Source organism: Triturus cristatus, chromosome 8 (genome assembly GCF_964204655.1).
Source record: "Triturus cristatus chromosome 8, aTriCri1.1, whole genome shotgun sequence".
Lineage (NCBI taxonomy): Eukaryota > Metazoa > Chordata > Amphibia > Caudata > Salamandridae > Triturus > Triturus cristatus.
The window spans coordinates 1,678,445,732-1,678,472,136 of NC_140591.1; the positions used below are offsets into that span (position 1 = coordinate 1,678,445,732).

At 45.7% G+C, this 26,405-nt stretch overlaps 1 pseudogene across 1 annotated transcript in view; it reads right to left on the reverse strand.

Moving 5' to 3' along the window:
• LOC146808580 (pepsin A-like) overlaps positions 1 to 26,405 on the reverse strand; it is a 105,821-nt pseudogene that overhangs the window by 31,710 nt on the left and 47,706 nt on the right. Inside the window, exons 4-5 of the transcript XR_014968036.1 lie at positions 23,477 to 23,654; positions 19,950 to 20,065 (exon numbers count right to left, since the gene is read on the reverse strand). The product of XR_014968036.1 is annotated as a pepsin A-like (transcript). The remainder of the gene's footprint in view (positions 1 to 19,949; positions 20,066 to 23,476; positions 23,655 to 26,405) is intronic.

Here is a 26,405-nt window from a genome sequence, read left to right on the forward strand (position 1 = left end):
CAATCTCTCCTCTCACTTTTATGAACCCACCCTAAGTCCCTCCTCAAGGTTATGAGTCCCACTCTCTCTCCCAGCTTGTCCAAAGTGATCATCACATCTGTTCCATAATATCCCTCCTTTTTCACTGCTATCTTTAAGTATGATTGATCCTACATAATATCACTGAATCTGATTTTCTCTGTAAGTCTGAAATCTGTGGGGACATGGAGCAGCATTACGTCTGGACACAAATTACTTTGAACTTTGAGAGTAGAACTGTTAGCTCTAATAGTGTGGTCATGTGTCACATAGTCACTTGCAAAACACTACTATATGTAACTTTACTTTCTGATGAGCGATGAGCTGGGAGTTCTTGCAGATTTGGGAGCCTGTATACCAGCTGGTTCACCCACTGGAGCTAGGGAGTTGGTTTTGTCTTTTTCATTTAGGTTGCACTCAGAATATCTAATCACGTCACGTTGGTGACAGTGCCCTGCTTGAACCCTTCTTGATGATGTTATTAATAGTTTATATGCCACCTCCTGCCTGGATTGATGCATCAGTGGCTCCAATGCTATTCCATACTTTAATCAATCTTGGTCATGTGTTAATCTAATGTTTTGATTAAAAGTATAGATTGCAACTCTTTTAGGGATAGCACTAAATTGGGTACTGTTCTCAATTTACAGTTCCTTTTTTTTTCAATTGTCATGAGATCTAGGAGAGTAGCCGGCACCTCAACAGATGATCATATTAAATCCAATGATGCTGAGGGCTTAGACATGGGATCAACAGGTACTGAAGCATCTCTACAAGTTGTACTTAAACAGCTTGCAGAGCATTCTCAAAGAGAGGCAATACTTTTTATTTGGCCTAGCCAGGAACCAAGACATACCTGTGGCAGATTGCAGGAGTAGCATGCAAACAAAACTAACAGAATTGATGAAGTTTTCAAAAATAAACATTCAAATAAAACCCAATCCTTCCTCACCGAGAAGTATGTTTCAATCACTGAAAACGGTGTTAAAAAGAAAACGACAGAATGGTGGGAAGCTGACCTAAAGAAAGCATCAACCATCAACATCCATTCATGTTGTCTAAGAAGAATATGACAGATACAAAGCAAAACTCGATGAACTCTCAAAAGAAATTGAGGACACCAACCGGGGTGACATGGCTCAAAAGAATTTAAAAAGGACATCATAAAAAGAAAAGATAGTAAATAAAGGAGAGACCAGCTGGATTACAAACTAGGCCGGGTTTATACATTTTCAGGAATATATGATAATTTTTTTTAAAACCTATCAAAGAGGAAATGTAGATAATCAGGGCTTGCATACCATTGGCAAAAATACCTTTTAAGGAACAGCCCTTTATGGCATCCTTCTATGTTCTCTCTCAAATGCACAAAAATGGGTTTCTTTCACTAGGATGATCAATAATAGCTGGCTGCTCCCATATTGGTGGATACATTGACCGTCACTTACATCCACTTATGAAAAGTCTTTTGCCATATATTAACGAAGCTAAAGATATTTTATGTAAATTTAACAATATGGAATGGCAAGAGGACTACATCCTGATCACTATGGATGTGGTGAGCCTTTACACATGAATCAAACATTAGGCAGAATACAAGTGGTCAAAAAATAACTCTCTACAGAATCAGAACAATTTCTACAATGAAATATCAGGATAAGTGAACGATTGAGCCTTTTGTCTATTAAAGAACATTTGCTGCTTCATTAGAAAACATTACCTCTGATAGATGAGACTGCTATGGGTGCAAAGTTTGCACCTCTCTTTGTGTGAATACCCATGGAAAAAGAGGAGAAATTCTAGCTATGGCACAATCTCTTTCAGAATGTCATGCCTCACATTACTTTCTGGGGCTACCACATAGATTACATTCTTCTGGCAAGGGTCTGCATCCATTTTCATCAGATATTCATAACATATAACCTCAAACAAACGAAACATGAGCATTACCTCAAATGTGCCACCAAATTGATTTTTCGATCTAACTATCAACAGTAAGGACTATAATATTCAAATTAGAAAACACAGGAAGGAGACTGCTGCTAACTCGAAGTTACAGTCTTATAGTTGCCATCTGCCTAGTATTATACACAACAGTTTCAGTCGTTCTGAAGAAAACATTCAGGGGCAGATGTCCGACCATTTTTTGAGGACGTAAAGGGTATTTTGGCCCCTTTGCGACCACAAAAAACATGAGCTCAATCTACTAACCCTATTTTGCAAGTTACTAACTTATTAGGAACTCACAAAATATGGTTAGCGACTTGCTATTAGGAAGAGGCGTGCCAAGGGCGCCCCTTCCAAATAGCGAGTCTCAAACCTATGCATGATTGTTTTGCAACCGCATTTGGGGTTGCAAAACACTTGCAGTTTACCACCCCTTTGTGAATGGGTTTGCAAATATTTTTTAAGAGCAAGCAGTGGTCCCGGGGACCACTGCCTGCCCTTAAAAGATTAAACTGAAGAGTTTCATTTTTATTTTTGGAATACATCCCGTTAGCCTTTAAGTGGTGGACACAGCAGGCCACCATCCCTGGGAGTGCCAGCCATTCCCAATAGGGTCTCAAATTGCAACAGCCTCATTAATATTCATGATGCATGCAATTTGAGACCCAATTGGGAATCGCAAACAGTGTCTGAGACACTGTTGTGCATTGAGTTTAGCGAGTCGCAAATTGCGATTCGCAATTTGCACAATTTGGGACTCGCTAAACGTAATGGTCGTACATCTGGCCCTCAATAACAATTTGATAGACTAGAACAGAGAGAGCAAAATACCCAATGTTGAACACATTACAGGAGGAAATGAAACATTTAATTGCACTTTTAGCATAGGGTGCATTTAGAAAAATCCTATACATGGAACAACCAGATTCGATTCATTACACGTTTTTATAACGGACACCACCAGATCAGTCAAGTACCTCAAAAAATTGTCCCCTACTATTTAGCAACCTATCAACCAACAGTTCTACTAAACCAACAAATGGGTCTTAAAAGCCACACACATAAAAAAGATTCAAAATCAGTCCAAGTTTAAATAAAAAAGAAACACAACTACTACCTTCCTGGGTATACTCCAGGTTTCTACACACATCATGATTGTTCTATACGAAAATTGGAACCTACAAATTTAAGGAACTCGAATCCTACACTGTAACCACACTGACCACTAAACAGTACATGAATTGCAATGGTACTCATTATCTTTTATGATAAAATGCCCCTGAAACAAAATATAAGCATAATCAGACCACTGAAAACAGTGTTTCAAGGGCATTAGAGAAATATGCACAAGACAGACCCAAGAATGTTTCTGGCTGAACATTACAACCAAACGTTCACCTCCTTTAGTCTCAAACAGATTCCTTAGAGGCAGTCGTAAATTGAATATTAGGAGGCGAGAAAGTGAATTAAGTCTAAAGCTGGATTTAGTTCGGCAATGACAAAAAAAAGGGGAAATGCATTACTGGGCAAAACAATTAAACTTAATCAAACTGCCACCCTCACAGTATCCCATCAAAAAACATCATCGCAAAACAAGAATAATTTGTGCTTGAGGGAGTTGAATGAATGTATGACATACACAACTCTGAGTGGGCCAATATGAACCACTTACACACCTCTCACATATAAATTCTCAACAATGGACACCCATAGGAACCAGCTCCTCCAAAGGATCCATATGATAACCTAGAATGCGAAAAGGTATATGAGATTGTTATATCCACTGACCACAGTGTATTGAGAGTCAATGGTGCTCTCTAAGGGGTGGTGTGACGTGAGTGCTGTGTGTTCTGTTGGGGATAAGTCTGGCTGTCGACTGCTGGGTAGTCCGTAGTCCTCTGGTGAGTTGTTTGGTTATCCTGGCCTAGAAGGGGTTCCCGTAGTCCAGCTTGCTGGTGAGTAGGAAGTGAGTGATGGTTTTTCTGGTGTTGCATTAGAGCCATTTGATGTTCTCCCTCTACATCTTCAGGGTGACGAAGCAAGAAGCCGTGATAGCATTGACTTGTGTGGTGATGTCCAGTTTCCGAGGTTCCTGGTGTGGCTGCTGATTGTGGATGTTGGTCTGATTTTTTCTGGCTAACACCTCGGCTGGATTTCCATGTCAAGGTGTTCTTGCCAAAGATCAATATTTAGGGGCTGATTACAGTATCGTTCAAAACTCATCCGACCAAATCGGTTTTGGAATCGTGCCTGACAGAATTGTGTTCTGTGAGTCTAAACGACCGATTACGATGCTATCGAAAATCGTTCGGTCAGATTCATATTGACGTCAATGGGAACTTGTGTTCCGAATGAGAACACAGGCTCCCATTGCAAAAAGGGGTGGTTGTGGAAAATTGTGCACCCTGTGATGGGCACCCCAAGGTGCCTGTCACACTGTGCATGGTTGGAAAGGGGTGCCCCATGGGTACCGCCACAGGCCCAATTCAGTGGTCCCTGTGTACATGGGGGCCTGCTATTGGCCCCCAAAGTCAGCTTCCGACAGCCGATTCATGTCAGAACAACCAATTCGGAAAGGCTGTCTGAATCTGACATCCCAATCGCTCATTTGGAAACGCAGTCTGTAGACCTGTACGAGTTGGCTCCGAATGACTCCGTTACTCTGAATGGCATTGGGAAGGAAGTCGGACAGTCGTATGGTTTCCAAACATCATGATCGGTCATTCGGAAATGTTTCCGAAACGGTTGGAAACAAGGCTTCCGAATCGGATTCGAACCAAACAAATGACATTCGGAACCTTTCTGAACAACATTGTAATCAAACCCTTAGGGGCACATGCATCAACAATGCCATTTGCGATTCCTTATTAGCAAAAAATAAGGAATCGCTAATAAGGAATAGCAAAAGGCTATGCATGTAGGAATCGCTATTCAAATAGCGATTCCTTAACTTTCCTTAATTGCGACTAGCAAATTGCAAGTAGCAATTAAGGAATGCCGTCCCAATCATTCCTATGGGCCTAATGGCCCATAGGAATGAATCGGAGATTGCATGAGCAAATAGCGAGTACCAGTAGGTTCTCGCAAATTGCTCATGCAATTTCAAGGGTGCAAGGGTGTCAAAATGACACCCTATTGCACCCCTGAAATTGATATGTGCACATATGTTGCACACACACATGCTCTAAGGGCATGTGTGTGCGCAACATGAAACTTTGCAAAAGTGCATTTTTCAAACTTTTAGCAAATTACCATGCAGTTCATCTTCATGGTAATTTGCTCCCCCTATTAGCGAATTCGCTAATTTTTTAACTTTCATGCATTGCATTTAAGGAATCCCAAATTGAGATTCCTTAAATTAAGGAATCTCAATTTGGGATTCCTTAAATGCTATCGCTATTTAAGGAATCGCTATTTAAGGATTCTTTAAATAGCGATTTTTGCTTTTGGGTTGATGCATTGGGATTGGGTATTTTTAACTCAATACCGGGAGCTATTAGCGAATCGGTATTTTACCGACTGGATTTTGGCTTGATGCATGAGGCTGTTAGTGTTTAGCCTGAGACATTTTGCTTTCATCCTGCTAGTGACCTCGGTGATGCAGGCTGTGAACATGTTTCATGAATTACGGGTAAGAGTTGTGCATCATCCCAGAGGGAGAGTAAGAGTTGTGTGTCATCGGCATAGGAGAGGTTGTTGGTGTGCGTGTTTGATGTTGACCATCGGTAGCATGTATACATTCAAGAGGATAGGGCGCTTGAATCAGGCACTCCACAGATATGTTTGCTGGCTTCCGAGGAGTAAGGTCCCAGGCTGACAGCTTGTGTTCCATCCATTAAAAAGGGGGCACCTGCCAATCTCATGCAGGCGTCTGATGTGGATGGACTATGAGGTCTTGCCAAATGCTACAGAGAGGTCCAGGAAAATGAGTGCTGCTGCGCCCCCTAAGTCAAGGATCATGCAGATGTCACCTGTGGTAGCAATAAGTGCCGTTTCTCTACTTTGGGTAGGCCTGATTCCAGAGTGCCTGGCATCACTGACCTGGTGGATTCTGACGTGGTTGATAAGATCAGTTTCTTTATGACCTTGGCTGGATATGTTGAGAGGAAGATTGGTCTGTAGCTAGAAAGTGTGGCACTCTTACATCACATTTTTATAATATACTATTACTGTTAAATAACCATCTGGCGTAAGTGCTGGTATGCAAGAAGGCATTTGTGGACCATTTCCAAATCAATCTCCATAAATCCCAGCACTGCATCCAAAATGTGTGTTTTGACGCTTATGTTGAGCACACTAAAATGGCACCCATCAATATAGGGAGTGTACAACCATCTCAATCACACGATATAAGATATATTTCTGCTCCAGGCCACATGTTTTGATTTGTGACAAAAAACCTCCCAATTAGAGCTGACTTCAGGAACAAACAGGTACATTTTCTCTGCTCCCAAATAGCAACCAGCCGCAGCCGCTGCAGGTGAGAGTGGTGGCGCCGGCTGTGGGGATTTTGAAAGACGAACATGTGGGAAAATTAATTATTTATTGAATTTTGCCTTGTGGTCATCTCTTGAAATCCCCCTCCCCCCCCCAGCTGGCCCCACCTCTCTTACCTGCAGCGGCCGTGGCTTATAGCAACAACATTTGCTGTATGCATTGATCACTACACATACATCAGTTTTTTATTGATCAATGTTCTGTTCCCTCAGACTCAATTTCCAAAAGGTGAGAATACTTCCTGAAATAACACTACACCGGTCTCTCTCTGTCATCCCGTCTGAATGACCCTGAGCACCTACACTTTTATCAAATCAAGCAAGAAATGTTATGAATGCTTGTTCCATTGACACTTGCATTTGGCCATTTGACAGCCAGTGTAGAAAGGTAGCCACATAATGGCGCCTCCTTGTGATTAGTCTTCCTGATCCCACTGTGTCCGATTCTGTGTCCTCCAAAGAGCAGTCACTGTGACACCCTTGGTGTTGTCATGGGCACCGCCCTATGGGGCGGCATTTCATCTTCAGTCATCGTCATACCCCTCATCTACTGTTGCAATCCCTCAAATTCACTTCCTGGGTCCTTCTCCCTTCAACCATTACATATATGTATCTTTCAAGTAGTTCCAAAGGTATTCTTTAGAAACCAGAACATCACCTGATCATGGGACATTGCTCATTGTAAGCCATATCATTATTCACCAAGTCATGGTGTTTCTCTTCCCACCTCCTACAATTGAATATTTTGCCTTGTGTCACTGAGAGCTTTTCACAGTTTATATTCAAAGAACAGTGAGTAAGAAATACTTTTACAAAAAAGCCCACTAGATACTGCTTTATGAATATATCATACTGGTATGTATCATCTTCAAGCATGAAAAAGTCTCTGGTCGGCGAGCCTCTAAGGGTGAAACCCCTGTTGGCTGAGGTCTTCAAACAATGACTGGAGATAATCTCAAAGAAGAAAGACGTCCACCCTTCCTCTATGCTGCACAAGCTCATCCTTATCGAACCATTATGTACTGTCTTTGGAATGATATGATGCAAATCTGAATGTGCTGGAATTCCAATTCTTTCAGTGACTTTTTCCTTGTTGGAGCTCCGGACTATGGAGTACAATCATCTTATGCTGCAAAATATTTCACTCTGAAAACTGAATACCAAATATTGTATAGATAAGCATATAGCAAAAATCTGTAACCCCCATCTAGCTACCATCAATATATATGTAAATATATGTATCATGAAGGTACACATATCAAGAGCTATGGACAGTACAATCACACTGTCTCTAGCTCCCGCTCACAATAGCGTTGCAGTCGATGTTCTGGCTGAGCCACTTTGAACAGCAATATTATAAGACGTGATAGTCCAGTAGAATACCATTTCTTGTTGGTCTTTGCAGCTTCCAAGAAATCTCTTTTTCTGCTTGTTTTTATTTGTTTAGGAGATCTGGTGGACCATTGCCTCCTCTTTAACCCCTTCGCTGCCAGGCCTTTTCCCCCTCCTGTGCCACGCCCTTTTTTGGCTATTTGGGGTAGTGCGCGCTGAGGCCCCTGTAACTTTTTGACCACATAAGGTGTCCACGCCAAATTTGCGTCCTTTTCTTCCAACATCATGGGGATTTTGAGGGTACTCAGGGTTTGTGGATTCCCCTGGAGGGGTCACAGAAATGAGCCAAAATACACCAAAATTTAGGTTTTTTTTGGGAAAATGGGAAAAACGGGCTGCAAATGAAAGCATCTGGGTTTTTCCCTGCAAGTGTTATCAAAATAGGGTTTGTGGGGCTGAAATCACCATTTTCCCAGCTTTTAGGGGATAACAGACTTTTGTCAGAAACCCAACATTTTTTACACAGTTTTGGCATTTTCCTGGGACATAGCCTATTTTTGCTATTTTTTGTGCTTTCGACCTCCTTCCAGTTAATGGTAGAAATGCGTACAAAAGCAATAATGGATCCTGGAAAGCTATACATTTTGGAGAAGTAGACAAAATTCTGAATTCAGCAAGGGGTCATTTGTGTAGATCCATCAAGGTTTCTTTATAGAAACTAACAGTTAAATATAGGATGAATTGAAAATTTGTTGAAAAAAAGCGCCTTTTGTGTCAACGTTTTCACCTGTAACTTCTTCTAATTTTGAGAGCTCTTTGAAAGCAATATACCGTTACATCCGCTGGACATTTCTGGTTGTGGGGATATATAGGACTTGTAGGTTCACCAAGAACCCGACAAACCCAGAGCCAAAAACTGAGCAGCAACTTGCAATGGTTTTTTATTATGTACCGGGTATATAGTAATTATTCTGTAAAAATGTGTACATGGAAAAATCGGTATGAAAAACACCTATGTATTTCTGAAATGGGAACAAAATATAGAGTTTAGAAACAGTAGATATTTGCACATTTCCGAAATTGGGAATACTCATACTAGCATGAGAATTATCAGTCATTTTTTAGAATGACTTCTTTTTTACACAATGTCTTTCATTTGGAAGGCAGAAATGCATCGAAAGTCAATAGGTAATAACAGTTCCTTTACAAATCTGAGTTACCCTAAGTCTCCCGATAAAAATGGTACCTCACTTGTAGGGGTAGGCATAGTGTCCACGACAGGAAATGGCTCAAAACCCAACGTGAACACACCACATTTTCACAATGCAAAATTACCCTTTTTTAGCAAAGTGCCTAGCTGTAGTTTTTTAACCCTAGCTCTGCCGGCACCTAGGGAAACCTAGCAAACCTATACATTTTTGAAAACTAGACACCCAGGGGAATCTAGGATGGGGTGAATTGACTGCCTCCCACCGCGTTCTGTTACCCAGAATCCCTTGCAAACCTATAAAATTGCCCAAAAAAACACTTTTTCCCCACATTTCTCTGGTGGAAAGTTCTGGAATCTGCATGGATCCACAAATTTCCACCCACCGCGCGTTCCCCAAAGTCTTCCAAGAAAAATGGTACCTCACTTGTGTGGGTCAGTCTAGTGCCCGCGACAGGAAACAGCGCAAAACGCAACGTGGACACACCTCAATTTCGCTGTGAAAAATGACCCTTTTTAGGCAAAGTACCTAGCTGTAGTTTTTGAACCATAGCTCTGCCGGCACCTAGGGAAACCTAGCAATCCTATACATTTTTGAAAACTAGACACCCAGGGGAATCCCGGATGGGGTGACTTGACTGCCTCCCACCAGGTTCTGTTACCCAGAATCCCTTGCAAACCTAACAAATTGCCAAAAAAAAGACTTTTTCCCCACATTTCTCTGGTGGAAAGTTCTGGAATCTGCGTGGATCCACAAATTTTTTACCCACCCCGCATTCCCCAAAGTCTTCCGAGAAAAATGGTACCTCACTTGTGTGGGTGGGCCTGGTGCCCGCGACAGGAAACGGCGCAAAAAGTAACGTGGACACACCTCAATTTCACAGCGAAAAATGACCCTTTTTTGGCACAGTGCCTAGCTGTAGTTTTTTAACCATAGCTCTGCCGTCACCTAGGGGAACCTAGCAAACCTATACATTTTTGAAACCTAGACACCCAGGGGAATCCAGGATGGGGTGACTTGACTGCCTCCCACCAGGTTCTGTTACCCAGAATCCCTTGTAAACCTAAAAAATTGCCAAAAAAAACACATTTTCTCCACATTTCTCTGCTGGAAAGTTCTGGAATCTGCGTGGATCCACAAATTTCCACCCACCCCGCGTTCCCCAAAGTCGTCCGAGAAAAATGGTACCTCACTTGTGTGGGTCGGCCTAGTGCCCGCGACAGGAAACGGCGCAAAACGCATCGTGGACACACCTCAATTTCGCAGTGAAAAATTAACCTTTTTTGGCAAAGTGCCTAGCTGTAGTTTTTGAACCCTAGCTCTGCCGGCACCTAGGGAAACATACCAAACCCACACATTTCTGAAAACTAGACACCCGGGGAATTCCATGGAGGTATGGCTTGCGTGGATCCCCCAACGTTTCCTTACCCAGAATGCCCTGCAAACCTCAAATTTCGCTGAAAAAATCACCCTTTTCACACATTTTTGTGTGGGAAAGTTGTGGCATCACCGGGCTGACACAAATTTCCTACCACACAGCGTTCCTCCGGGTCTCCCGATAAAAACGGTGCCTCACTCGTGTGGGAGGCACAAGTACCCGCGACAGGCAAGGGCCCAAAACGTATTGAGGCGACATGAAAATTGCCTACATCAAAACGACCTGGTTTTGCAAGGGGGGTCTCCTGGGTTTTTGGCCCGGTGCCCGGCGGCCACCTAGGGGAACATACCAAACCCACACATTTATGAAAACTAGACACCCGGGGGATTCCAGGGAGGTATGGCTTGCGCGGATCCCCCAAAGTTTCCTTACCCAGAATGCCCTGCAAACCTCAAATTTAGCTGAAAAAATTCACCTTTTTCACACATTTTTGTGTGGGAAATTTGTGGCATCAGCGGGCTGACACAAATTTCCTACCACCCAGCGTTCCCCCGGGTCTCCCGATAAAAACGGTGCCTCACTCATGTGGGAGGCCCAAGTACCCGCGACAGGCAAGGGCCCACAACGTAGTGAGGCGACATGAAAATTGCCTACCTCAAAAAGATCTGGTTTTGCAAGGGGGTCACCTGGGTTTTTGGCCCGGTGCTCGGCGGCCACCTAGGGGAACCTACCAAACCCACACATTTCTGAAAACTAGACACCCGGGGGATTCCAGGGAGGTATGGCTTGCGTGGATCCCCCAACGTTTCCTTACCCAGAATGCCCTGCAAACCTCAAATTTAGCTGAAAAAGTCACCTTTTTCACACATTTTTGTGTGGGAAAGTTGTGGCATCACCGGGCTGACACAAATTTCCTACCACCCAGCGTACCCCCGGATCTCCCACTAAAAACGGTGCCTCACTCGTGTGGGAGGCCCAAGTACCCGCGACAGGCAAGGGCCCAAAACGTATTGAGGCGACATGAAAATTGCCTAACTCAAAACGACCTGGTTTTGCGAGGGGGGTCACCTGGGTTTTTGGCCCAGTGCTCGGTGACCACCTAGGGGAACCTACCAAACCCACACATTTCTGACAACTAGACACCCGGGGGATTCCAGGGAGGTATGTCTTGCGTGGATCCCCCAACGTTTCCTTACCCAGAATGCCCTGCAAACCTCAAAGTTAGGCAAAAAATTCACCTTTTTCACACATTTTTGTGTGGGAAAGTTGTGGCATCAGTGGGCTGACACAAATTTCCTACCACCCAGCGTTCCTCCGGGTCTCCCGATAAAAACGGTGCCTCACTCGTGTGAGAGGCCCAAGTACCCGCGACAGGCAAGGGTCCTAAATGTAGTGCGCCTCACTACTTTTTGGGCCCTTGCCCGTGGCGGGTACTTGGGCCTCCCACACGAGTGAGGCACCGTTTTTATCGGGAGACCCGGGGGAACTCTGGGTGGTAGGAATTTTGTGTCAGCCCGGTGATGCCACAACTTTCCCACACAAAAATGTGTGAAAAAGGTAATTTTTTCAGCTAAATTTGAGGTTTGCAGGGCATTCTGGGTAGGGAATCGTTGGGGGATCCACGCAAGCCATACCTCCCTGGAATCCCCCGGGTGTCTAGTTTTCAGAATTGCGTGGGTTTGGTAGGTTCCCCTCGGTGACCGCCGAGCACCGGGCCAAAAACCCAGGTGACCCCCCGTGCAAAGCCAGGTCGTTTTGAGGTAAGCAATTTTCATGTCGCCTCACTACGTTGTGGGCCCTTGCCTGTCGCGGGTACTTGGGCCTCCCACACGAGTGAGGCACCGTTTTTATCGGGAGACCCGGGGGAACGCTGGGTGGTAGGAAATTTGTGTCAGCCCGCTGATGCCACAACTTTCCCACACAAAAATATCTGAAAAACTTGATTTTTTCAGCTAAATTTGAGGTTTGCAGGGCATTCTGGGTAGGGAAACGTTGGGGGATCCACGCAAGTCATACCTCCCTGGAATCCCCCGGGTGTCTAGTTTTCAGAAATGTGTGGATTTGGTAGGTTCCCCTAGGTGGCCGCTGAGCACCGGGCCAAAAACCCATGTGACCCCCCGTGCAAAACCAGGTCGTTTTGAGATAGGCAATTTTTATGTCGCCTCACTACGTTGTTGGCCCTTGCATGTCGCAGGTACTTGGGCCTCCCACACAAGTGAGGCATCGTTTTTATCGGGAGACCCGGGGGAACGCTGGGTGGTAGGAAATTTGTGTCAGCCCGCTGATGCCACAACTTTCCCACACAAAAATGTGTGAAAAAGGTGAATTTTTTGCCTAACTTTGAGGTTTGCAGTACATTCTGGGTGAGGAAACGTTGGGGGATCCACACAAGCCATACCTCCCTGGAATCCCCCGGGTGTCTAGTTTTCAGAAATGTGTGGGTTTGGTAGGTTACCCTAGGTGGCTGCCGAGCACCGGGCCAAAAACCCAGGTGACCCCCTTGCAAAACCAGGTCGTTTTGAGGTAGGCAATTGTCATGTCGCCTCAATACGTTTTGGGCCCTTGCCTGTCGCGGGTACTCGGGCCTCCCACACGAGTTAGGCACCGTTTTTATCGGGAGACCTGGGGGAACGATGGGTGGTAGGAAATTTGTGTCAGCCCGGTGATGCCACAACTTTCCCACACAAAAATGTGTGAAAAAGGTGATTTTTACAGCTAAATTTGAGGTTTGCAGGGCATTCTGGGTAAGGAAACGTTAGGGGATCCACGCAAGCCATACCTCCCTGGAATCCCCCGGGTGTCTAGTTTTCAGAAATGTGTGGGTTTGGTAGGTTCCCCTAGGTGGCCGCCGAGCACCGGGCCAAAAACCCAGGTGACCCCCCTTGCAAAACCAGGTCGTTTTGAGGTAGGCAATTTTCATGTTGCCTCAATACGTTTTGGGCCCTTGCCTGTCGCGGGTACTTGGGCCTCCCACACGAGTGAGGCACCGTTTTTATCGGGAGACCCGGGGGAACGCTGGGTGGTAGGAAATTTGTGTCAGCCCGGTGATGCCACAACTTTCCCACACAAAAATGTGTGGAAAAGGTGATTTTACAGCTAAATTTGAGGTTTGCAGGGCATTCTGGGTAAGGAAACATTGGGGGATCCACGCAAGCCATACCTCCCTGGAATCCCCCGGGTGTCTAGTTTTCAGAAATGTGTGGGTTTGGTATGTTTCCCTAGGTGGCCACTGAGCACCGGGCCAAAAACCCAGGTGACCCCCCCTTGCAAAACCAGGTTGTTTTGAGGTAGGCAATTTTCATGTCGCCTCAATACGTTTTGGGCCCTTGCCTGTCGCGGGTACTTGGGCCTCCCACACGAGTGGGGCACCGTTCTTATCGGGAGACCCGGGGGAACGCTGGGTGGTAGGAAATTTGTGTCAGCCCGGTGATGCCACAACTTTCCCACACAAAAATGTGTGAAAAAGGTGATTTTTACAGCTAAATTTGAGGTTTGCAGGGCATTCTGGGTAAGGAAACCTTGGGGGATCCACGCAAGCCATACCTTCCTGGAATCCCCCGGGTGTCTAGTTTTCAGAAATGTGTGGGTTTGGTAGGTTCCCCTAGGTGGCTGCCGAGCACCGGGCCAAAAACCCAGGTGACCCCCCTTGCAAAACCAGGTCGTTTTGAGGCAGGCAATTTTCATGCCGCCTCAATACGTTTTGGGCCCTTGCCTGTCGCGGGTAATTGGCCGGGGGAACGCTGGGTGGTAGGAAATTTGTGTCAGCCCGGTGATGCCACAACTTTCCCACACACAAATATGTGAAAAAGGCGATTTTTTCAGCTAAATTTGAGGTTTGCAGGGCATTCTGGGTAAGGAAACGTTGGGGGATCCACGCAAGCCATACCTCCCTGGAATCCCCCGGGTGTCTAGTTTTCAGAAATGTGTGGGTTTGGTAGGTTCCCCTAGGTGGCCGCTGAGCACCGGGCCAAAAACCCATGTGACCCCCCGTGCAAAACCAGGTCGTTTTGAGGTAGGCAATTTTTATGTCGCCTCACTACGTTGTTGGCCCTTGCATGTCGCAGGTACTTGGGCCTCCCACACAAGTGAGGCACCGTTTTTATCGGGAGACCCGGGGGAACGCTGGGTGGTAGGAAATTTGTGTCAGCCCGCTGATGCCACAACTTTCCCACACACAAATATGTGAAAAAGGCGATTTTTTCAGCTAAATTTGAGGTTTGCAGGGCATTCTGGGTAAGGAAACGTTGGGGGATCCACGCAAGCCATACCTCCCTGGAATCCCCCGGGTGTCTAGTTTTCAGAAATGTGTGGGTTTGGTAGGTTTCCCTAGGTGACCGCCAAGCCCAGGGCCAAAAACTCATAGGACCCCCTTTGCAGAACCAGGTTGTTTTGTGATAGGTAATTTTGATGTCTCCTCAATAGGTTTTGGGCCCTTGCCTGACGCGGGCACTAGGCCTACCCACGCAAGTGAGGTACCATTTTTCACTGAAGACTTTGGGGAACGCAGGGTGGGTGGAATTTTGTGGACCCACGCAGATTCCAGAACTTTCCACCACAGAAATGTGAGGAAAATGTGTTATTTTGGACACATTTTTAGGTTTGCAATGGATTCTGGGTAACAGAACCTGGTGAGAGCCAGTGAAGTCACCCATCCAGGATTCCCCTTGGTGTCTAGTTTTAAAGAATGTACAGGTTTGCTAGGTTTGCCTCTGTGCCAACTGCGCTAGGGCCCAAAATCCACAGGTATGCACATCGCTAAAAGAAATTCGGAGCCCAGTGGCCTTTCTGTCGCCCTGGGGGAGAATCGGGGAAGGGGGTTTCATCCTGATATGCCCCTAAAGGGGCTGAAAGACTGTGGCTATTTTTTGTGGGGGTGGAGGCACTGGTATGACCATTTTGGGCAGCCCCCACCCCCACGCATAAAAAAAGCCAGCGTACTCGCTGGCGCCTAGTGGGCTTTCTGCCCCCCCAGGGGGCAGATCAGGGGCCACTGCCACCATCTGCCCTCCCGGGGGGGCATAAAGACTGGAATTTCTCTGGGGGTGGAGTGGGGTATTGTCAGGCCCATTTTGGGTAGCCCCTACCCCATCACTAATAAAACAACAAAATCCATGGTTTCTAGTGGGCATTCTGCGCCCCCAGGGGGGGCCAGATTGGGGGCTACAGCTCCCATCTGCCTCCTGGGGGGCAGAAAGACTGTCATTTTTGTGGGGGGGAGGGTGGGGGCATTGGCGTGCCCGTTTCGGGCAGCCCACACCCTAAAAACAATTGCGCAAAAAAAATCCCTGGTGTTTAGTGGGCTTTCTGCCCCCCCAACCCCTGAGGGGCAGATTAGGGGCCAATGCCCCATCTGCCCCCAGGGGGGCAGAAAGACTGTAATAGTTGGGGGGTGGGATGGCGGCATGGGCCAGCCCGTTTTGGGCAGCCCCCACCCCTATTTTTTTTTTTTACAATTCCCTGGTGTCTAGTGGTCTTTTTTGTCCCCCGGGGGGGGCAGATTGGGGGCCAATGCCCCGTATGCCCCCCAGGGGGGGCAGAAAGGCTGTAATGGTGGTGGGTGGGTGGGGGCATTGGCGTGCCCATTTCTGGCAGCCCCCACCCTTAAAAAAATGAAAATAAATCCCTGGTGTATAGTGGGCTTTCTGCCCCCCCGGAGAGGCAGATTAGAGGCCAATGCCCCATCTGCCCCCGGGGGGGGGCAAAAAGACTGTGATAATTTGGGGGTGGGGTGGGGGCATGGGCCTGCCCGTTTTGGGCAGCCCCCACCCCTATTTTGGTTGTCAAAAAAATTCCCTGGTGTCTAGTGGGCTTTTTGCCCCCCCCCCGTGGGGGCAGATTGGGGGCTACTGCCCCCATCTGCCCCCCAGGGGGGGCAAAAAGACTAAATGTGCCCAAAATAATTTGGGGGGAGCAAAGGCCCTTGCTCAAGGGGCCGCTCCCCCCTCCCTGGTGTCTAGTGGGTGGATCCCTGCTTGGGGATCGCCCTCCTGTGGTGATCCCCAAGCAGGGATCCACTGGGGAGGGGTACCATTGTAAAGGGGAGATTCTCCCCTTTCCAACGATACCTCTCCCGTCTTTCTACGTGCTCAGGGGGCTGAGATAGCCCCCTGAGCACGTACAAAGTGAAACCTGAAATGAGCCTCTTGGCTCATTTCAGTTTCACTTTCACTGTAATGACGTCGGCGCGACGTGCGCGCCGATCGTCATTACAGGGAAAGGGGGGGGGGGCCTCGGGAGCTGGGGAAGCTCTTCCTCAGCTCCCGAGGCTATTTTGGTTTAAAGGGAATCCCTCCGGTGCCCGCACCAGAGGGATTCCCTAGGGAATGCCTCATGACGAGCTGGACTCGTGATGGGCACAGCGCAACTGTGCTCCATGACGAGTCCAGCTCGTCATGGGCACAGAAGGGGTTAACAAACTTTGTTTCTGATTCATAAAGGGGCCACTTTACCTTTTATGACTGGTTACCACCTTCTTTGAAGCATAGGTAAAATTAAAAAAAAATTCAAATGGATTTCAGTCATAAAACATTGATACATTAATTCCAGTTGAATATTTGGAAGGGACACCTACAACATGCCCCTTGCGGGTACGGCATTGGTGTACATTCAGGATCTTATTTCAAAAGCCGGAAGACCTTCTATGACCCCTGAAACTGACCTAGTAAATAGGAAAAGGGCACTTAAACTGTTGCAATGCCAGTGAATATATCTCTTTACAACGCATGCTTTAGATCGCATGCCATTTCAACATGTTTTTTTCAACGACTGCGTAGTTGCAACGTAAACCATTACATCGCAAGTCGTTACAATGACTTGCTGTAGGGGGCACGCTGGACTTAGGAATAGTATAATTTACTTTTCCAACTCCAGTCTGTGCAACAGTAAGAAAGGTGTGGGATTGTAAATCCGACACCTTCTGCCCCCTACAGCAAGTTGTTGTAATGACTTGCGATGTAATGGCTCGCGTTGTAATGGCATGTGATCTGAAGCATGCGTTGTAAACGCTGTTTCCCACTTGGAGCATGTGTGATCATTAACATGCTTGCCCCAAGGTTATTCGTCAGGGTCGTCAGCTGCCAGTCTACGCTCAGGTTGTGATGATGGTAGCTCGGACATCTTGTACGTTTCTTCATCAGTGGCACTGGCAGCCAGTCCAGGCTTGTATCAGAATGAAGGTACCCACGAGATCACACAGCGTCTTGTTGAGTGGCACTGGCAGCCAGTCCAGGCTTGTATCAGAATGAAGGTACCCAAGGGATCGCACAACGTCTTGTTGAGTGGCACTGGCAACCAGTCCAGGCTTGTATCAGAATGAAGGTACCCAAGGGATCGCACAACGTCTTGTTGAGTGGCACTGTTAACCAGTCCAGGCTTGTATCATGATCAAAGTATCACACGGTTCTTCATCCGCGGCATTGGTGGAGAGTCCAGGTGTAGATTGTGATAGATGTGCCCAGGAGCTCTCACAAGTTTATTCATCAGCACAACTGGTCGTCAGTCCAGGTTTGAATCATGGTGAAGGTGCCCTGGGGATCTGACATGGGGAAGTGGATATACTGATAGCGGACTGAACAGTCTTACACCCCCACTATCCGACTGAGAATAATGCTCTGGAGGAGAGGTGTTTTGACATCATGATTATTCCTGGATGAAGCACAGCACATTCATCAGCATCTCATGGCATTGATACCGAGAATTATATTATTATGAGGAATAACATATGTTCTTCTTTAACGGGGAATGTAAACAAGGAGAAAGATCTCACACAATCATGATCCTTTCTATAAAGATGCATTAGACTGCAATCGCGATGGTGATTGGATGGTGAACACACACTGAAGTAAGCATTATTCATGTTTTCAGATGACCGAAGGGCAGCCCTTCAATACAGGTGACCTGCAGCGTTTATGATAGCTCTACAAAGTGTACCATAAAATGCTATTCACTTCTAAAGTATTACTGCAAAACAATAAAACAGTAGCAAGTACAGCACCACACATAGCCAACCACAGGCACTGCAACACTCTCCATAAAAAATAATAGAGAGAGAATTAAAATAAATACCCAATTTAACATAATTACAAATATAACGATGTAAGTTCATGTTAAATATATACACACACACACACACATATGCAATATATATTTATAATTTAATTCTAAAATAGTTTATTGTCCTGATTTGAATTTCAAAATTAAGGTAACCGTAATTGTATTAATTACTTAATTAATTTTAATCAATTCCATACATACCATTTATTAACTATTAGTGCATACATTCTTTTAAGGTGCAAATTTTTTTTTTTATTTTTAATGTAAGAAAAATAAGGTTCTTTTAGTGTAAAATATTTGAAATAATTAGAAATGTAATTCGAAATTAAGTTAAAAGGGCTGTACCATTTTGTCCTCTAGTTCTACATATAAAATAAATACATAACATTAATTTACATTAATATTTTAAATACAAATATTTTTAATATTTACTTTAGAGTTAAAAAACATTTTTATTTTTCCTAAAGCCTTACCACGTAGATCTCCCTACCACGACTGTGACGTCCTCATTTGGTAAAAGATATGATAAATTTGAAAAAAAACTATTTAACTCAAAAAACCTTATTAAATCTATTTTTATTATGTTTATTAATGTAAATTCTTTTCATATATGTATTTAAATCTAGACCAAAGGGAAAAATTGCTACTGCACTATTAACTATATTTTGAATGTATTATTTAATTATCTAAAATATATATTTTAAATATATTAACTCAAGTTAAAATCATTTTTGCGTAGTGTAAATTTAATACTGAAACCCTACCTAAAGGCAAAATACATATTTTATATTATGTTTTAATGATTATTGTAGGTGATGTTTAGAATTAAGTAAAAACATTTTATTGTAGTTTAATAAGCAAAAATGTTACATTCATGTATACATTAAAAAAGGTTGTTACATATTTTATAATGGTATAATAAATATGTGTTCTTTTTGGGATTTATTAACATTTAATTATTTTGTTATATTTAAATCTATTTAAAAATAATTTAGCAATATTTCCTATGATATTTTACGTAAAGTCTCTACTTCTAATATTTTCTTTGGGAGGGTGTTTCTGCAGTGAATGAATAGTATTTTATGGGAAGTCTGTAGTGCTATTGTATTACCGTGTCAGGCTCTGTGTGCCCTGGGTTTCATTGATGACTTCCTAGGTGCCAGTCACATTGCACCACAATAGAAGGTCTCTTACAGAAAAGCCTTTTACTGACCAGGTACTGAGCCTAGAGGCTGTGTAAGACTTTGTAGTTGTGAGGGGTCACTCTTCTGATGAGCTTTGCAGAGTGAGAAATATGCACGCCAGCAACATGTCACCACCTCAAAGATTACCAAAGTAAGAACTGTGTGCGGGGTAACTTCAACTGTCTTTACGAAGGTCCCTAACTCAATGGCAGACAAGAGAGGAAGAGATACTAAAGCCAAGATACACACCTGAAAGATATTACAGCTTCTCTGAAGAATGCGCTGACAGGATGTTTGTTGGATTACATGATAGGAGATATTTCGCGACACATACCTGTCAATGCTGATCTGCCAGTAGCGCTGCCTGGACTCGGCACCCAGTTGAGCTCTCCAGAGTAGTAGGATGAGTCAATTCCACCAAAGATCATTACACTCCCACTGTCTCCGTCCCTGTGAGAGGAAGAGGCTCATGATCAGGTCCTTCAGACAGCTATCAGGGCACACACATAAGAAAGACATGGCATTGATGAACATTTCTAAATAAATTTGGTTCTGCTAGATCTCTCGGCGGCATTCTACACTGTGCCCCATTCTTTGCTCCTGGATCGCCTCTCGGAGGTTGGCTTATCCGGGTCTGCCTGGGGCTGGATTAGGTCCTTCCTGGAAGGCCGTTCGCAGCAGATTTGGCTGCCTCCATGTGCCTCTGTGCCCCAGCAGGTGGACACTGGGGTCCCGCAGGGGTCATCCCTTAGTCCCCTTCTCTTTACCATCTATGTTACTCCGCTGATTTATTTAGTGGAGTCGTTAGGGGCTAAGGTGATGGCCTACGCCGATGACACCCAGCTTCTGTTCTCCTGGGGAAGGGATGATGACTCAGTTCTCTCGGCTCAACATTGCTTGTCCTCTGTCTTTCACTGGCTCGCCCAGGCGCAGCTAAAGTGTAATGAAGAGAAATCTGAGGTCCTCTTGTACGGCGTTTTTCCTGCCAACTTCAGAGAGAGGTTATGGCCCCCCCGGCTTCCCCTTGCCTAGTGCATCAGGTAACGCTGCAAAAAATCTGGGGTCTGGTTCAATGAGAACCTGTCCTTTACAACCCTGGTCAAGAAGTTGGTTGGGACTTGTTTTGGCACTCTGAAGGCTCTGAGGACGTTTCTTCCTCTCCTTCCAAAACCTGCTAAAGAAACGGTTGTTCACACCCTGATCTTGTCCCACCTAGATTATGCCAGCGCTCTTTATGCAGGCCTGACCGGCTACCTCTTGAATAAATTACAGGTTGTCCAAAATTCGGCTGCTAGACTGCTTCTGGGGTTGTCTAGCAGGTGTAGTATGCGAGCTCATTTACGCTCCTTACACTGGCTCCCGGTCGAGTCACAAATTAAATTTAAGATTTTGGCTATTGCCCATAGGGCTCTTCATGGTTCGGGTCCTGTCTATTTACAGAAGAGGTTTGCTTTTTACAATCCAGCGAGACAGCTGTGGTCTTCTTCCCTGCTTCTGATGCAGACCCCCAGGTTCAAGCGCCAAAGGCTCGGTGGGAGTTCCTTGCTGCGGAAAGCTGCTCTGGCTTGGAATGCTTTACCCTTGGCACTGCGCCGCATTCAAGATCCTGCCATTTTTTAAAAAAAGTTAAAAACTCTTCTCTTTTAGCAGCTGCCCTGGTTTCTGTCTCCTTTTCCCAAGTACGCGCCGGGACACTCTGTTGAGTATCCGTGCGCAAAATAAATTCATATAACATAACATAACAAACGAAAAGCCTGTTATGGTGTAGAGTTTTACAAAGTTTAGCAGTGGGTTTGTGTTACTTTTTTAATGTAAACCCAACACAAAGGCCCAATTTTATCAAACCTTTCCAACATCTTTACATCGCCTGGCAAAGGATTCAGTACAATGTACCAAGCCACACAATAGGAGATTTACCCAGCTGGCATGGCTTTGTAAAGAAATGCAATACACCCCAGTAGCATGTGTTGTGTTACATTGCATTTCAAGCTGGGAGGCCTTTCATGGGTGGAGCATGGGTGTTCAACCATGGAGTTAGTGAAGCTAGTAAACCTGGGAATGCATCAAAATGCGACTCCTTCCCCAGTGAAGTGTGTTCAGGAGAAATATCTTTATTTCTCCTCCTTACTTCATTTTTCTATACGTGAAGTATTCCACATCCCACATAGAAAGAGGAGACTGCCCTTTGTGCTGGAGGGTGCAAGGGTGCCTGCTTGGAGAGCGCACAAATGCTCCATACCTTTGTAAACATAGAGTAGTTCTTCTCTCCCTTTCACACAATGCAGCACAATAAATCTGACCCAAAAATCATAGCTATTTGTCTTGCTTAAAAAAAAAAACTTAATGCAGTGCATTGTTGTTAGAATCCAGGTTCTCTGGTTGGCGCAGGTAGGTACTTGTGACAAGCAGGGAACCTTTCCTCTAGTCAGGGTAAGGGGTTACACTACTAAAACAACCCCTGCTCACCCTCTAGGTAGCTTGGCGCGAGCAGACAAGGCTTATCTCAGAGCGTTATAGGTTAAGCATTTGTGAACACATACAGTAACCAAGTGACAACACTACAAATGGACACCACACAGGTATTTATATTAAAAATAAGGATTGTTTATATAGGAGTATCACAAGACCATTAAACGATTAAAAATACAAAATACGGTTGCTTAGTTGGTAGAAGATTGCTTAGTTTCTCTTAAGTTCTTAAATGCGACACTTTAAGTCAATGTACCTTAGATGCGACACGCAGGGCAACGAAAGTGTTGCAGCGATGCAAATGCGTTGAAGTTCTTGGTGCAAAAGAAATAAAGACGGGATTTTCCAGATGCGTTATGCCTCTCCGATGTTGCGAGAAGACTCGACTCTATGCGTCAGCTATAGCAGCGTCACCCTTGACGAGATGCGACGACAGCGGCCTTGGCAGTGGCACACTTCTCCGACGTTGCGAGACGCTTCCGCTTGATGCGATGCAGCAGCGGCGACACCCCTTCTGCGAGATGCGACGACAGCGGCTCCGACGGCGGCACGCTTCTCCGTGGATGCGAGGCGCTTTTCTGGATGCGGTGCAATGCGACAACTACGATGGCTGCGATGGCGACACGCTTCCTCCTCGATGTGAGACTCTTCTCTCGATGCGGTGCAATGCGACAGCTACGATGGCTGCGATGGTGACGCGTTTCTTCGGCGTTGCGAGACACTTCCGGAATGATGCGAGACGCTTCCGCTCGATGCGATGCTGCAGCGGCGACACGCGACATGCGACAGCAACAGCTCTGATGGCGGCACGCTTCTCTTCCTTGCGTCGCGCTTCCAGCTCCTTGCGACACTGAGTCCCTCAGAAGGCCCAACAACAGCAGCAGGCACCTCCAAAAGACTCTGAGGAGCTGGGGGTGAAGTCCACTGGTCCTGGGACTTCGTACTTTTTATATGGTGATTACTATTACATGTTTATTTTTGATAAACATTGCTTTCGTTAACAGAACAAGGGAAATTATAATTTTTAATGTGTTTATATGGCATTCATTGGAGGTGGTATTTCAATGTTTATGCAAAAGAATTGTGTTTACTCAGCAGTCAAACACTGAATCTTATGTGTTTATGATAACTACTTACTTCCCAGATTTCAATCCCTCTTTCATAAATCAATTTGTACCCAGTTTGGAACTTTTGTTATTTAACAGTACAAGAAATGTCGATGATATTATCTTTGAGTGGACTTCTTGTTAATGAATCTTTTATGAGTCATCCACATTAAACTAAAGTTTAGATATTTAAGTACCATGCCACCATATTTAAATTCTTATGCATATAGTAACAGGTTTCTCAGCATATATTGCATCCTAAAGTGTTTTGTTGTGCTTTACTTACTTGCTCAAGTAGACAGAGAAGAGGTCTTCCACATGTTGTCAAAGACAGGGGTGGCATCATCGTGAGCATCACTAGGGTAGGCCATGCCCATGATACCATCATGTGGCCTATGTGTAAAGTGCTGGGCTTCAGTGGTGCAAAGACCAAAGGCCTGATTTGTGACCACAAGGTCTCCAACCTGCAGCAGAAGGATATAGACGTCAGCAGTCAGCGACACAAGACAAGGTTACAGCTGTCGGCATTGATTAATTTCTCTTTAATAAATTCATTGTTAAAGACAAGCTATGTTATTGGAAACCGTATTGTGACTAATGACAAACCTTTCTCTTTCTATAGTTTACTTGATTCATATAGTTATTTTCAAAGAACCCTACAAATAGTATACTGCAAAGAAACCCTAATTGTTTTTTTTTTTTTTTTTAGGGGGAGGGTTACACTAATTTATTTCACTCTACCTTTATTTAGCAATCTCAGGACTTCTGATTCACCTATTGAAATAGTTAATAATTTTGGGCCTAATTTAAATCTTGGGGATGTTACCACCAAGCTGCGTTGGCGTCAGGCCCAAAAAGATGTTCCGCCTACTGTATTTGGATGTATTGTGGCTGAGCCGAAGACCGCCACGATGGAGGGCTTTTCCTAACTGTCAGCCAGTTGGGTTCCCGCAGGCCATATTTAGATGTTACAGTTGGACAGGCATTGTACTGTTGGCCATTTGCTAAGGGAGGGAGGACCTCGCTGGGCTAAATGGACATAAGGCACAATACCCGTGGCCACGGAATACAGGTAAGTAACACACACACTCTACCCTTCACATGTGCAGCCCCCTGCATAACACATGACACCACCAAAACAACTAAACACACATCTACACAAACACTCGCACACAGATGCACACCTACACACATCACTGCGGTGACCACCACACAACAATATTCCCCTGAATTCTGTATGCAGCACCACAACACAAAATAAAACATTCACAACTTCAACTCCATATGCAAGTGGCACACAGACTGACACAACCACGTCAATCACTAATTCTCCCTCCACCTCAACCAGCCAATCGCATCACACACACACACATACAGATACCGACTCACACACACAACTAGATGCACAACATGACAGGGACAGGTCCACTTGAAATGTGCACACATCGGCACAGTTGACAAGCATGAATGTACTGTCATTCTGGTGCCAGCATTAATGTAGCAATGAATACTGACACCATAATGACAGTTGTGTATGTGTTGGATACATGTGGTGAACAAGTGTGTACCCTTCGTGTCTGACACACCTGTGTCCCTTGATATATGCATGTCACAGTAAATAAAGCAAATGGCTGTGAAATGTATATGTCTGCAGTGGTCTCATGCCCATTTGTAGTAACCCCACCCAAAATGTACCCATTTAATGCGGTTTGCCTACATTCATGTCCAGCGATGGGGCTAGGGGTTAGTGTTTTCTCCAGGGTCCCGTGTCAGCAGCGCCAGTGGGTACTGTCCAGTCGTATTCAGCGGCAACATAAGGGAATTGGGGCCAAGACCCAAGTCGTAAGGCACACCCATATCTGCTCGGCGGTATTTGTGGCTGGAGTCCTGCCATCAGCCGCACTTGCCTGTAGCACCATAGCAGCAAAGAAAAAGGTGGGGTCGGCATCGGCCCTGCCGCAAGTATAGCGGGGCACCTACCCCCTACCCCCTCGCCTGCTCTCCCTGGTGCGGCACGCTCCGCCGCGTCATCATGACACGGTGGACGCACCGCAGCGGGGATTGGCTTGTGGGGGCTCCACCTTGACCCGGAAGCAGTTGAGATGCTTCCGGGTCAAGGGGGAGCAGGGGGCAGGCCGGTTAGAACCGGCCTGCCCAGAAATTCAGGTTAAAAGGCCGGTCTCTTTGTCCCGCGCTCCCAGTTCTGCCGCACCCAGCCTCTAGGAGGCTGTAAATTGTTTGCCTACCCACCATCCCCTGTAGCAAAAGAAGTTATTGTATTATGAAGTTGATAGTACGGTTTTGTTCCTTAGACATTTTCCCGTTTACAGGTCATCGATCGTCGTATTTACTGCTATTCCTTGGTCAGGCGGTAAGGTCATGACTGGTGAGCAGTAAATTTAAGGTCCTTAGGGGGCGGCACCATTCTTGGATGGGGTCGCCCAGGGCGAGGGACAAGGGGTCTCTCCTATAACTCCAGGGGCGGTACATCCAGTTGGCTGGATGGGTGCGGGGAAGGGGGGAGTCACGCTTTATTTAGGCTTGTTGGCCACCCTGCACTGGCATGATGACGTCACTAAATGGCGCAGAGTGCAAGAGCCCCCATTTTTTATGGAATTCAGGGAGCGTATGGGGGTAACCGGGGGGGGGGGAGTACCATCTCGGTAAACGGGCCCTCTGCGCATGTGCACTCCTACGGGAGGGCGTGACTAGTTGATAAGGGCCTGACACCGGTTAGCGACCTTGCCGTAGGCCCAAATAGGATACGCAGAAAGTAATTAATGTATGATTATGATCCAGATGTTAGATTCGGATAGGAAATACTCTGTATTAGAAATATGTTAAGGTTAGCCATCTGATATCTGTACATATGAATTGTAATCAAATGTCATCCGCCTACCACCGTACAAGTCAGAGGCCACCGAAGTCATCTGCGGCGTCCCTCAAGGATCCTCGCTGAGCCCTACACTCTTCAACGTCTACATGAGCCCCCTCGCGGCCATCGCACGCCAACACAACCTCAACATAATCTCCTACGCCGACGACACCCAGCTGATCCTCTCCCTGACCAACGACCCCGCCACCGCCAGAGCCAACCTGCACGAAGGGATGAAAGAGGTAGCCGAGTGGATGACGACGAGCCGCCTGAAACTGAACTCAGACAAGACGGAGGTCCTCATCCTCGGCTCCTCGCCCTCTGCCTGGGACGACTCCTG